This window comes from Amblyraja radiata, chromosome 6 (assembly GCF_010909765.2).
Source record: "Amblyraja radiata isolate CabotCenter1 chromosome 6, sAmbRad1.1.pri, whole genome shotgun sequence".
NCBI classification, from domain to species: domain Eukaryota; kingdom Metazoa; phylum Chordata; class Chondrichthyes; order Rajiformes; family Rajidae; genus Amblyraja; species Amblyraja radiata.
In genome coordinates this window covers 57,487,659-57,501,238 of record NC_045961.1, presented here as the reverse complement: position 1 = coordinate 57,501,238, position 13,580 = coordinate 57,487,659, and the positions used below count along the sequence as shown (strand labels likewise).

Genomic DNA, 13,580 nt, shown 5'->3' with positions numbered 1-13,580 from the left:
AACGTCATAAAGAAGGCATATAGTCTGCTTGCTTTCATAGGTAGGGGCTTTGAGTATAAAGGCCAGGAAGTCATAAGGCAGCTTTATAGGACTTTTGTTAGTCCGCATTTGGAGTTTTACATGCAGTTAAGGTGAATGGGGCCTAGTTTAAAGGAGCAGGGCACGTTTTTCACACAGAGGATGGTGAGCGGCTGGAACATGCTTCGGGGGATGGTGGGTGAGGCAGAAACAATACTGGCATTTAAGAGACTTTAGGATAGGCATATGGGTATGTAAGGAAAGGAGGGTTATTGATTACGTGCAGACAAATAAGAGTTGGTCTTGGCTTCGTGTTTGGTACAGACATTGTGGGCTGATGGGCCTGTTTTTCTGATGTACAGTTCTATGTTCTTTTTTCCATGCCTGGATGGTGGAGATCCTTGATGATAGACACATCCTGTGCTAAAGTTGAATCTATGCTAAAGTTTATAAAACACGGATTAGAATCAGAAATGAGGGATAAGGGAAACCTTATCTCCCAGGATCCATCTCTCAGAGACTGCATTGACCCCAAAAGATGATGTGCGCTTCCTAAGAATGAAGGAGTTATGTGAGTTTCCAGGGGTTTCATGCTGTTTAACCTGAGAAAATATGGTCACGCATGAGTCAACGCTGCTGTCATAAAGTTCTCCAGCTGGTGAAAGGGTGACTGTAGCATTGTGAAGGGCTGAGTGGCCCGTGAATAGTAGCTCGGTGGAAAGTGGTGATACCTGAGGGTCCAGCCTGACAAGCTTCTGACAACTCAGAAAGCCTATTCCATTTTGATTAAATGCAACTAATGACAAGACATTCAGAAACAGTTGAAGAAAAAATAAAACATTGTTTAAAATTAGTAAAAATAATAAATCTATTTAAAACCACAGTTAACATATGAGTGTTTAACTTCTATGCTGACAGATGGGTTCTGTCAAATTAGCAGCGAATAACCATCATTAGGATTTTTGCACATCCAGTGCACAACATTTCCCCACGTTTAAAGAAATGTTTTCAAGGGTATAAATGTCAGTCACCAGGTCCAATTTCCTTCTCTATATACTGGCTCCATATAATCAGTATTTTAGGATTTGGATGATACACGTGTGCCTCTCATCTTCAGCCTCCTCTGCATCTATTTGTGATGCTTGCCATATGGAACTAATTACAACAATTGGTCTCAGACAATCTGTACTTTGGAAATGTAAAAAATAGTCGAAGGTGCTGAGCATGCACTGTTTTGACATGGAATTATATTGCAATGCGGCTAATCCTGAATATTCCTATTTTGTAAAAACACTGCAGTGGTATCCTCACTAGAAGTGTATTGATTCAAGTATTCAGTCCAATACCTCCTTCTCAAGATGATTAACGAAGGACCATAAGAAAATTAAAAAACAAGAAGTGGAGCAGGATAAGTGCATTTGTCCCCGCCAGCTTGCTTTATCATTGAATGAGATCAAGGTTAATTTTATTTTGGCCACAGCTCCATTTTCTTGATTGTCCTCCATAACTCTTATATCCCCTACAGATCACGACTTCTTCTCCTATCTTGGCCTTGAAATTGTTCTTTGAAATAGTTACTTTGCCATACTAACCATGTCCCATGAATAAAAGAATTTCAGGTTCAGATTAGTCTAGATTTAGATTGTTTTATTGTTTTATACACTAGGTTCAATAAAATTCCACATTCACATGAAGCTCATAGAGTGAACAGTATGCAAGTACTAATGATAAATACAACACTAAATACAACGATGAGTACAAAACAGCAGAATGGTGCAAAATTGTAATGTAATCGGAAGTAATCCAAAAAATTACTAACATATCAAAAAGGAATAACCAAAGTTAAGAGTAAAGGTGCATGGCAGCACCACCGGGAAAGGAATGTGAAAGAAATGGCTGGTCCAGGAGTCAGATAGTAGTGGGGAAGAAACTGTTCTGGACATGTGGGTTTTCAAGCACCAGCCTTCCCGCTCAAAGCACCATGAAGATAGACTGGATGTGAGGAAATCACGAGCCTGCGATGGACTGGACTCTGTTCACTACTCTCTGCAGAGTGCTTCTGATGTTTTATTTTTATTTCAGATTTTGATCATTTTCATTTTCACTACAAGAAGTTGGATCTTCAATAGGTATAATTTGATCAGAAAATGGTTGCACATATTAAATTGATTTTCAATTGCATAGTGCTGAAAACGTAGACCTATGTAATCCATTATTGGATTTTAAAGTAGGATGGTGTTCTGGGTCCATGACAGTCAATTTAATTTATTTGAAGGGACTGTGAAAAGTGAACAAAAATTAGTTGATTTATACTATGGTGTAGGCAAAATCTATTTTATGCTTGCCCATAAATAAACTAATTGGTGCTGTTGGATATTTGTTTTAGAAAATAACATGACAGAAAATCTGTAATGAGATATTTTTTTAAAGCTGAACTGTGATTATACATTGCAATATTCTCCTTTAAAATATAAATATTATAGCACCAAATCTTTAATTTTAAAATTTATTATTTGTAGATCTGCGGTGAGTACCTGTTCAAAATGTTGAAATGCTAAAGCAAACTGCTTCAAGCAGCTGGTTTGTCAATATCAATTGAGTTGCCTGAAATCATATTCCTATAACTGTTCCATCATCTCATCTGTTACCTTTGGAATATATGTTTTGGATTTGTCAATAATTTTCAACTCTAGAGCAATTGTGATGTTTTCTCACAAAATACAATTGATCAATTTGCTTAGCTATGACATAATAAAAAAATGTTAAGTACTGTCTAATATGCTGGAGAGACTTGGAGATGTGTATGCCAAATATTAGCCTTTCAACTATATCATCAAAGCAAAATGCGTATTTTGTTCATCTGTATTAAATGTGCTTCGTCTCAAAGAATGAGATAAATCAGAGGCAGGCGGGAAGCTGTCAGAACCAATCGTATATTGGAGAGCAGATCTAGAAGTTGTCAGAATGAATCAATCACATTTTTTTTCCTTTTGTTAATAGCTACATTTGAACTTGAAGCATTATTAACTATTGGGTGGTGCAAGCCATGGATGCCTCTCCAACAGTCTGTCTGTCCTTTCCTTCTTTGTTCTTTTAATAGTATGTGTTGAATGTACTATCGGGGCAAACTTTTTTTAATCTCTTACCTCGCCGGAGATGCGATATATTTCCGTATCGTATCTTCGTCCGCTCTGCGGCATAACATCGAGGAGTTGGCGGCCTTTGCTGGAGACCGACTTCAGGAGCTCCAAGTGGCAGGACCATCAACCGCCCCGATGTGGGAGCTTCGATCGCACTGACGCACGAGCTTCAATGGACGGTTCGACTGCCCTGACCGCGGATAATAAAGTGGAAGAAGATTGGACTTTATTGCCTTCCATCACAGTGAGGAATGTGGGGAATCCACTGTGCTGGATGTTTATGTTAACTTTTATGTAGTTGTGTGTCTTGTTACTTTTTTTTGTATGGCTGTATGGTAATTCGAATATCAATGTACCTTAATTAATACACATGACAATAAAAGACCTTTGAAACCTTTGAACTATTGTATAAGTCAACATACAAAAGGACTACTTGGGGTATGCAAAACTGCTTTACAATTAAAATCTGTTTATTTCAGGACCGATTACACTAAATTAGATTAGATGGTCGAAAGTGAAGAACGTTATCTAAGAAGACAACAGAATCTTGATCAACTGTTAAATAGTAGCAGAATAGCAGATGGATTTTAATTCAGATAAATGTGATGTGTTGCATTTTAGTAAGACGAACCGAGGCAGAACTTGCACAGTAAATATTGGTGCCCCAGGGAATGATGTAGAATAGTAAGATTAAACGAGAACTTACCAGTTTGAAGTTTGATCTGTATTTTATGAGGAGTTACGATGAGGGATTACATGAAGAAGCCCGCCATGACGCATGCGTGTCATTCTTCAAAGCAGCGGTGTGAAATCACAGATAACTGTAATGACTAAACATAGTTAAGTTTAGAGAAGAGATACCAGTTAAGTATATGATCAAGGGTGGGAGCAGAGGGCACGTAATCCCTCATCGTAACTCCTCATAAAATACAGATCAAACTTCAAACTGGTAAGTTCTCGTTTAATCTTACTATTTTACTTCGGAGTCACGTGAGTGACTACGTGAAGATTTTAAAGCTCTGTAATTTCATGCCGTGGAAACGAGTCCATGCATCACGTCTGCCTTGATGACTGTAGGAGGAATTGTGTTAACATAATTTGGACATGAATTCGACATTGAAATCATAAAATTTGTTAACACAAAATTATAACCCCTTTTTATGGGTTTAAATTAATTTACAGAACTTAAAATTGTTTCTGCAAACGTTCCAGGTTTCATTACTGGTTTGTTGTAAAATAATTGGAATGTATTTTCCCCCAGACCATCCTGCTGCCTTGAGGATTTGGTCCATTGGTACATCCAACTGTATCGCTGCCGATGTAGCTGCAGCCCTGCTGGAATGAGATTTAAAAATATTAGTATCCACCCCAGCCTGTGTTAGCACCTGTTTCAGCCATCTTGAGATGGTCTGGACCGTCACTCTTTTGTGTGGTTGCTTGTGGCTGACCAAAAGTGCCTTCTCATTGCCTCTTAGGATTTTCGTTGTCTCCATGTATAACGACAGATGTCTTACTATACAGAGACGGTCATCTGTTGGGTATGACCTAAATTGTATATTGAGGCCTGCTGATCCCTGTCTGTTCTGCTTTACTAACTCATAGATATGAAACGTAATATTTTCTGTTGAGGAAGTCATGTTGTCCAGTCTTAGTTTATGCAGTGACTGTACCCTCTGTGCCGTGACCAATGCCATTAGCATGACTGTTTTCACTGTCAGTCTGTGTAGGGACAGAGCTGTTGCTGGAGACCAATTCCTGAGCATCTTCAGGACAATACTTACATCCCATATTTGGGAGTACCTGGTTCTTGGGGGATTAGTATTAAAAATTCCCCTCACAAGTTTTGTTACCAGTGGGTGAGTCCCAACAGAGTAACGCTCTGTCCCCTGCCATAGGTAAGTCGATAGGGCACTTCTGGCGCAGTTGATGGCACTGTAACTGAGCCCCTCATCATAGTGGAGGCCTGCCAGATATTCCAGAACAGGCGGGATGTTCATGTCTCTGTAGGTGGTGTTGTTTTTATGGCAGTACATCTCCCACTTCCTGATATAGACCAGATGCTGTTTTTTGGTTGACTGTCTTTGGGCCGCCGAGATCATGTTCATTGTTCGGTCCGTCAGTCCCAGTTGTAGGAGAGGTGTTTTTAAACTCTACAAATTAATAAGTTCAAATGTTTATGGCATGGGTGGCTATCCCTTATTACGGGATGTAGCAATAAACCTGGTCTATGTGGGATGGTGATACATGGTTCTAATACCATGTTTAATACCACTGGGTACCATGGTTGAGTAGGCCAATCGGGTACTACCAAAATACCAGACGCAGAGTCTTGTTGTATTTTCCTTAATACCCGACTGATGAGGCAGAAAGGAGGGAATGCGTAAATAAACAATTTCCCCCCAATACAGCGAAAATGCATCTGTCGCCGCTGCCCCAGGGTCTGGTGCCCATGAAACATAATTTGATAACTGGTGGTTAAGTCTGGATGCGAATAGATCGATATCTGGTGTTCCATATTTTGCTGTAATATCAGCAAATTCTTTTTTATTCAACATCCATTCGGTGTTTTCATTAAATTTGCGTGACCTGATGTCTGCCACTAAATTTAGTCTTCCTGGTAGGTAAGTGGCTGATATCCAAATATCTCTCTGGATACACCATTGCCAAATTGCATTAGCCAGATTGTCACATGATGTCGATTTGTTTCCACCCATGTGGTTAATGTATGCTACCACGGTGGTATTGTCTATCTGTAGTCTAACATGCTGGTGATATGACCCAGTACAATATGACTTTAGGCCATGGAATGCACCCAACATTTCCAGGCTGTTTATGCCCAGTGTGAGTAATAGTGATGCCTCCTGAGCAGTCCATCTACCTCTCCAGCTGGTGATGGTATTGGTGGCTCCCCACCCAAGTGCACTGGCATCAGTTTGTAGTACCATGGAAGGGTTACTGACAATGATTGGATTGGAACAAAGCCAGATCTATCCACGATTTTAGTTCCATTTTAGCTTTGATTGGTAGTTTCATAGGTCTGTCAAAGTGACCTGCATTAATTTTGAGTGCTTGTATTTTTGCTCTCTGTAGGTTTTGGTAATGTAGAGGTCCAAATTGTGTGGCTGGAAAGGCAGCCACCATTTTGCCAATTACTTTTGCTACCAATCTGATGGATGGTTTGCTGATGTCAATGAGGTTATTGCAAGCCTCTATTAAATCTCTAGCCTTTCCCTTAGGCAGAGTCACTGACATGTGAACTGAGTCAATGGTGAACCCCAAATAGTCCATAGTAGTGGAAGGCGTTAGTTTAGATTTAACTGGATGGATAATAAATCCCAGTTTTTTAAATAACTGTTTTGTGGCTGTTACAGTTTGTTTGGCCAATTCCAAAGTTTTGCCCACAATGAGTATGTCATCTAAATATGCCATGACCATGTGTTTACGTTTCCGTAGAAACGCTAGGGCTGGTTTCAAAATTTTTGTGAACAGCCTGGGGGCTGATGATAAACCATTTGGCAGTGCTTTATACTGCCAGTATTGTCCCATCCAGTTGAATTTTAAGTAACATCTGTGGTCACTTCGTATAGGCACTGAATAGTAAGCATCTTTTAAATCGATGCTGGCCATGAAGTAACCTTTGGAAATTAATTGTTTAGCAGTAACAAAGGTTTCCATTTTGAAGTGAATATATTGTACAAATGTATTCAATTTTGTCAGATCTATGATGATGCGACAACCACCATCTTTTTTGTTTTTGGTAAATATATTGGACACGAATTCTAATGGTTCGTGTTGAGTTTTCTCAATTACACCTTTTACGTAAAGCGGCTCCAGTTCAGCTTGCGCTTTTGATTTTCCTTTATCAGAAAGCACGAACATTCGGTTCGGTATATGTTGAACTGGAGGGCTGTACTTGTGTATAAACTCTATTGTATATCCCTGGATACTGCTTAAGATGTAAGTATCGGTTGTTAACATGCTCCATGATTTCAGAAAAGAGTGTAATCTCCCCCCAACCTCCATGCTCCCTGTATTTTGTAGGGAACCAGACCCACCTACCTCCATAGTTACCAGTGGCAGGTTTACTTCTTTTTTGTAGGTTCTTCGCTGCTGTTGTTGCGCTGGTGTCTGGATTTTCAGTTTGGTTGGCGTTGGAGGTCCCCGCATCTTCCAAGAAGGCCGGCCTGGGCCATGGCCTAAGAAGACTCATGTTTTGAGTACCGGGCCTTCGAGCTTTCACCAGTTCTGCTGGTGGGTGCGTAGGGGTGCTGTCTTTGGCTGTAGTGGGTTTTTGTTGGAGTCCCTTTTATTAGTCCCAGGGTTTTTGCTTCCTCATCGAGCTCCTTGACTTGCTTCGATAGGTTGCCTCCAAACAATATTATTTGCTGGTTTTTATGGTCCCAGGTTTGCACAGTCCCTGCACCCCTTGCACACTTGTCTTTCCTTCTGCGGACCCCTCTTCCAGGTCAGCCCAGAACTGACCCGCAGTGCTCCCCTCTGATGAGGTAGAAGCACTGTGCAGCCCTTCAAGAGGTACTGCTGTGGGTTTATCATAGGGCCCACAGTGACCCGACTCCATCTCCCGGAGTCTGTCACGTTGGAGCAAATGCTCCACACACCGCTCCATCCGGCTCCAGCGCTCTCGGTCGCTGGCCGCCCACGGTTGTTCAAAGTCGGACTCCTCTGAGTCCACGACCTTGTTTGTTTTGTGTCTAGCCTTACCGCCCGGCCGCGTGGATCTGGCCGGAGCGGAGGCGACATCAGGCACAGCTGATCCCACTATCGGTGATCCGAGTGCCGCTGGCTGCTGCTGGCTGCCCGCTGCTCCGCGGTCCTCCCTCACCAGCTTTGTCGCAGCCCGTTGGTTTCTCCACCTGTAATCAGCATGGGAAAACACAAAAAGACCACAGCTCTTACCTGCAGGTCCTGGTTAAAATTGTCGCTACGGGGGAACGTCGTTCCACCCCGCCTCCTCCGTTTTCGACTTGTCAAAAGTCGACGGCCCCATTCTGAATAGTTTCCCGCCCGGCCGTGGGGTTCTGGCCGGCGCGGGACAAAAAGTCGGCACAGCTGATCCCTTACGGGGCTTGTGCCTTCAGCTGCTGCTGGCTCCCGCAACTTCGCGGTCTTCCCCAGCCAGCTTTACTCGCAGCTTGTGGACACTATTTTGTCCAGCTTTCCCCCCTGTGTAAAAACAGCGCGGGGACAAAAACTACCGCAGAGTAAATCACTTACCTGCAGGTCGCGGTTTCAAACTTACCGCTGCGGGGGAACGTTCCACCCCGCCTGTCGTTTCGCAAGCGTGAAAGCGATATGACACGCATGCGTCCCGGCGGGCTTCTTCACGTAGTCACTCACGTGACTCCGAAGTAAAACAGAGATTCAGAGGAGTGCAAGCACATACTTCCATGAAAGTGGCAACATAGGTAGACAGGGTGGTGAAGAAGGTCTTTGGTTTTCTTACCTCCAATAATCAGTGTACTGTAAGTGTACATTTACCACATCTCTGTCTTAAGTGGACAACCTTTTTTGTTTAGCCATGACACCTAATTCAAGATTATCCCACAAGAGGAAATATTCCTCTAGCCCATATTTGCACTGTCAAGCCCCTTCAGTGTTCTATATGTTCCAAACACGGCCCCTCTCACTCTTCTAATCTCCAGCAAATACAAGCTTAGCCTGTCTGACCATTTGCTGGTATGCATGCCACTTACAGTGATGACTCTTTGCTGGTATATATACACTTAATGACAACACGCCTTGTGAAATGCCAGTTTTACATTTGCTTGGTGAAATTCAGTGATGTTTGTGCAAAGCACACCTGTTGTTAATTACTCAGCAACAAGCCAGGTCTTCATATTACTGCTCACCCTGCGAACATTTTCATATTCATTTTTGATAGACTCTCAGGAACAAGATGCCTCTGTGTCATTTAAAGGGACACTCGCATTTTAATCCAGGACTTCTTCAGTCTGCTGCACACTCATCTGAAGGCTGCTTCTCAATCTGATACCTGTTCCTAATCACCACTGAGCCAAGGATTTGCTCAACTCTTATTTCAGAGTTTGTACACTATGTACAATGGACGCTTGTGTGGTGCTGCCACTCATTTCCCTTGGAAGGCTCGGAGTTGGAACAAAGGTGTCAGTGGGGTAGCTGATATGAACATTGACCCCAAGGGAGCAGGTGTGGAAAGGTTCACTACTAAAGGAATCAACAAGGCTTTACACATCTATCTCAACCCTCTGAGAAGCAACACCTGTGCTGGCTAAAGTTTGCCATGACAGTCATCACAGACCTAAGTTTGTGATAGGGGATGCTCTAGTGAGCGTGCAGTGGATGTGATGTACACTGATAGGACAGCAACTGTCACATTTTGGACTTTCCAAGAGAGCCCTGACTTTCTGGGTCCTGGACTATAAACTAAGCAAATATACCTGAGCATAACCTCTTTTAATGTGGGACACGATCAAACAAATAAGAACAGAAGTCAAACACTCAACTTTTGATAACATTGTGGTTAATCTGATAACCACAACTCTCCATCCCTATCTCCTTATCATCAAGAATCTCTCAATCTCTGACATTAAAAGAATCGAAGGCTGCCTCCAGTGGCGGACTGGCCAGGGTGTCAGCTTGCCCGATGGCATGTGGGCCCCTGATGAAGTGGGCCCCCTATATCAAGTGGGCCCCTGATGAAGTGGGCCCCCTTTGTCTCCTGGCAACCAATATTTTTAGACCCAGTCCGCCACTGGCTGCCTCCACCAACTATTGAGGAAAAGAGCTTCTCATGCCTAGTAGGGTAACGACAATTGTCTCATCTCTATGTGAAATGGTAAAACATCTTATTGTCAAGAAAACAGTGACTTTGAATTCCATATTGTCTCATAAAAGGAAAACTTGCTATATCCTCTATTGTAGGTTTGTATTAATCGTCTTCTATTCATCTATTCTCCTGGAGAAATGAGCCTACTTCCATTCTTTCCTCAGAAGCCAACCTGCCCTTTCCAGGTATCCATCTAGTCCACCTTATTACAAAGTCTCTGAATTGTTTCCAATATATTGACAACATTCCTTAAATACATATGTGCAGCATACACAATTTTCCTAAGAGTCTCAAAAATGATATACAAAACTCATACATTAAACTGACAATTTGTTGATTGAAAATTTTTATTCAGAAACATTCAAGGTCCTGGCTAACTTTACTGTTTCTTGAGCCAATTTTCCTGTCCCTGGAGACATCATTAGAATTGGTGCTGCTGAGAAGCTTGAACTATTCCATATTATTCAGCTGTATGTCATTAATAAAGATGTTTGGTGGAATGAAGTGCCATATGAAACAAGCCCCCATCCTCCTGAGATTAACGATGAGGCCAAAAAGCAGAAATGTTTCAGAAAATCTGTTAATAATGATCGAATGTTTGGTATATCTGTGTATTTGGGCCACTCCCGCAGTTGGTTGGAAAGAGGTCCTCAGACATGAAAGAGCGAGTCACTAAGTTGGTAATGAATGTATAAGTTATGGATAAAGGGAGAAAAATAACAAATTGAACAGCATAGGGACAGGTTCCATTTAAAACCAAATAGAATGATCCTCAATAGAGAATACTTGCCCACTCGTGTGATTATAGAACTGATGAGTGACTTGGTTCTCAACCTACTTTTCTATGAGCTGGAAAAGAGGTTATTCTACCTTTGAAATTATTTTGCCTGAGACTTAGAAACTTGGAAGTATTTTCATTGCTCTCATGCGTGCACCTCTTCCTTTTGCTGTATTATGGACCTGTTTTTTCCCTGTTGGGTTGTCAGAGAGTGGTGGGAATGAGGAAAACCTGTGGCTGCTGAAATTGTGTGGGGTAACCACAGGTACTATGTCATTTGTCAGTTGAAAGCCAATCTGCTGAGAATATGTCCTCCCTGCCTTTACCACTGTCCACTGTACTTCAAGAATATGCATTAAAATGAACATTTTGGTGGTGGTTCATTTGGAAGGAATTGATTTCAAAACGAAAAACTGAAGAGACTTTATATCTAAAATAGCTTGGGATATCTATTCAGCAAATTCCTCAGTTCTAAATGAGAGGTAGAGACATCACTTCTCCTGAAGTAAAGTCACCTCAGTAATGCTGTAGAGAGAGAGGGAAAGGACAACTTTGAAATATAATATAGAATACTAACCAGTGCTTGGTGTAACGTGCTAGGAGAAATGTTCATTGGGAATAATTGAATGAGTGCATATACCTCTTGTTTCCTCATGTAGATCTTTGACATTTAGATTGTTGTAACAACGAGCAAAATGGTATCTTCCTCTTAAATCCTGCGCTAATTTTACGGTAAATTAAATATTCGTATGTGGCTGAATGCTTTTACAAATGCATTTCTTTTATTAAAAAAAACCTTTATCTTATATATTCCTTCATTGGTTAAAATGTAGTCAGAGTAGAATAGGTTTCATATTGTTAATCTGACATAGAACAGTACAGCATTGGAACGATGTTTGTGATGCCATATTAAATTGATCTCTACTGCCTGCATGTGGTCCATATCGCTCCATAACCTGCATATCGATATGCCTATCTATGTTTTTTAAATGCCACTATCGAATCTGCTTCCACCAATCCCCCTTACTCCCCTGAAAATGCCTTCCAGGCACCTCCTACTCTCTGTGTTAAAAAAATATACCCCGCACATCTCTTTTTAACTTTCCTCCTCTGATCTTAAAACAATGGCCACTAGTATTTGACATTTCCACTCTTGGAAAATGGTCCTGACTGTCAACCCCATGGTAATTTTAAAAACTTTAATCACGTCTCCCCTCATCTTCCGACGCTCCAGAGAAAACAACCCAAGTTTGTCCAACCTCACCTTATAGCTAATATGCTATGATTGAAGCATCATCCTGATGAACCTCTTCTGGAAGCTCCCCAAAATCTCCACATCCTTGTAACCAGGCGACCAGAACTGCACACAATACTCCAAAGTTGACCAAAGTTTCATAAAACTGTCACGATTTTCTGACTCTTGTACTCACTGCCCCTGCCGATGAAAGCAAGCAAAATATATGCCCCCTTTATCTACTTGTGTTGCTATCTTCAGGGAACTATGAACTTGAACCCCAAGATCTTTATGCATTGTACTATCTTTAGCATGAGCAGGCACCTAATGGAGAAGACATTGTTATAGAAATGCCTTTAATTTGAAATTCTCACTTTTTATTCTATAATTGCTTTTTCCCTCTCTATCTCTGCATCCTTCTTGAGCCCTGGAGCACACCAAGATATCTGAGCTCTTCCAATTCTATTCTCTGGACTCCTGGTTTCAACTGTACATTATTGATGACCAAGTCTTCACATTCCTGAGCACTAATTATATTTGCCTCTCTGTCTCTTTTAAGATTTCTAAGTGCATTCCTGCTTGACCAAATTTTTGTTGAAGCTTTGACTGATAATTACATATTTGAAACAGTGTTGGACATTAGAGGCACTATGTAATTGCAAATTGTTATTGTCTTCTGTTGATTCACTCTGTCAGATTGCCAGTACTTATTATGCCACAAGGAAGACTATTTAGCCATTCAGATTCATGGCTGTCTCCAAACAGAGCAATTGCAACTGTAGCCTTGCAACCTATTCTCTCTCACATACTGTATCCATCAACTCCTCTTTGATATTTTTGGCACATCTTCACCAAAGTGTAATTTACACCAATGTTAAATAGCAGTGCACCAAGCAGTACATCCTTGAGTGGTGGTCGGAAACTACAGCACACAGTAGAACCCACGGAGACCACATTTAAGCTCCACACAGACAGCACCCAAGGCTCAGTTCTTCTGAAAGTTTACATTTCTATTGTCAGATTTGAGAAAATATTTAGAATGTCCTCAGCTGTTGTGGGAAAACAGATGTTGTGATTGGCTACTTCCTGCTGAGTGAAGTGTGCTTGTTGCTTTAATGCATGGATCTTGCTGTTCAAATTAATTCAAACTCATCAGTAAATATCCCAAAGACAGTCTTTGGTAACACAGGATTAGCAACTACATTTTTGTTATCAATGGAGTCCTCAGCGATTCTGTATATATTTTAAAAACATTTATCTCTTTGAATGCTTTTTATTAGCCTGTCAAAACTAAGAAAATAAATGAATAGCATTTGGTTAATAATAATAATAATAATAACTTTATTTATAAAGCACTTTAAACAACTACAGTTGCCACAAAGTGCTGTACATGAGAAATCATGAACAAAAAGCTATTACAAACAATTAAAAACCATTAAAAACCGTAAAACGAAGGACTATAAAAAACACACTAAAAATTAAAAGACATTAAAAGCACTAAAAGCAGGAGCAATGCCTCAGCCAGTGTCGAAAGCCAAAGAATAAAAATATGTTTTTAGGGAGGATTTGAAGATGGACAGTGAG

The 13,580-nt window shown here is 41.0% G+C and overlaps 1 protein-coding gene across 1 annotated transcript in view; it reads left to right on the top strand.

Annotated features, from left to right (window-relative positions):
- gpc6 (glypican 6) overlaps positions 1–13,580 on the top strand; it is a 745,006-nt gene that overhangs the window by 435,169 nt on the left and 296,257 nt on the right. The window lies entirely within an intron of this gene.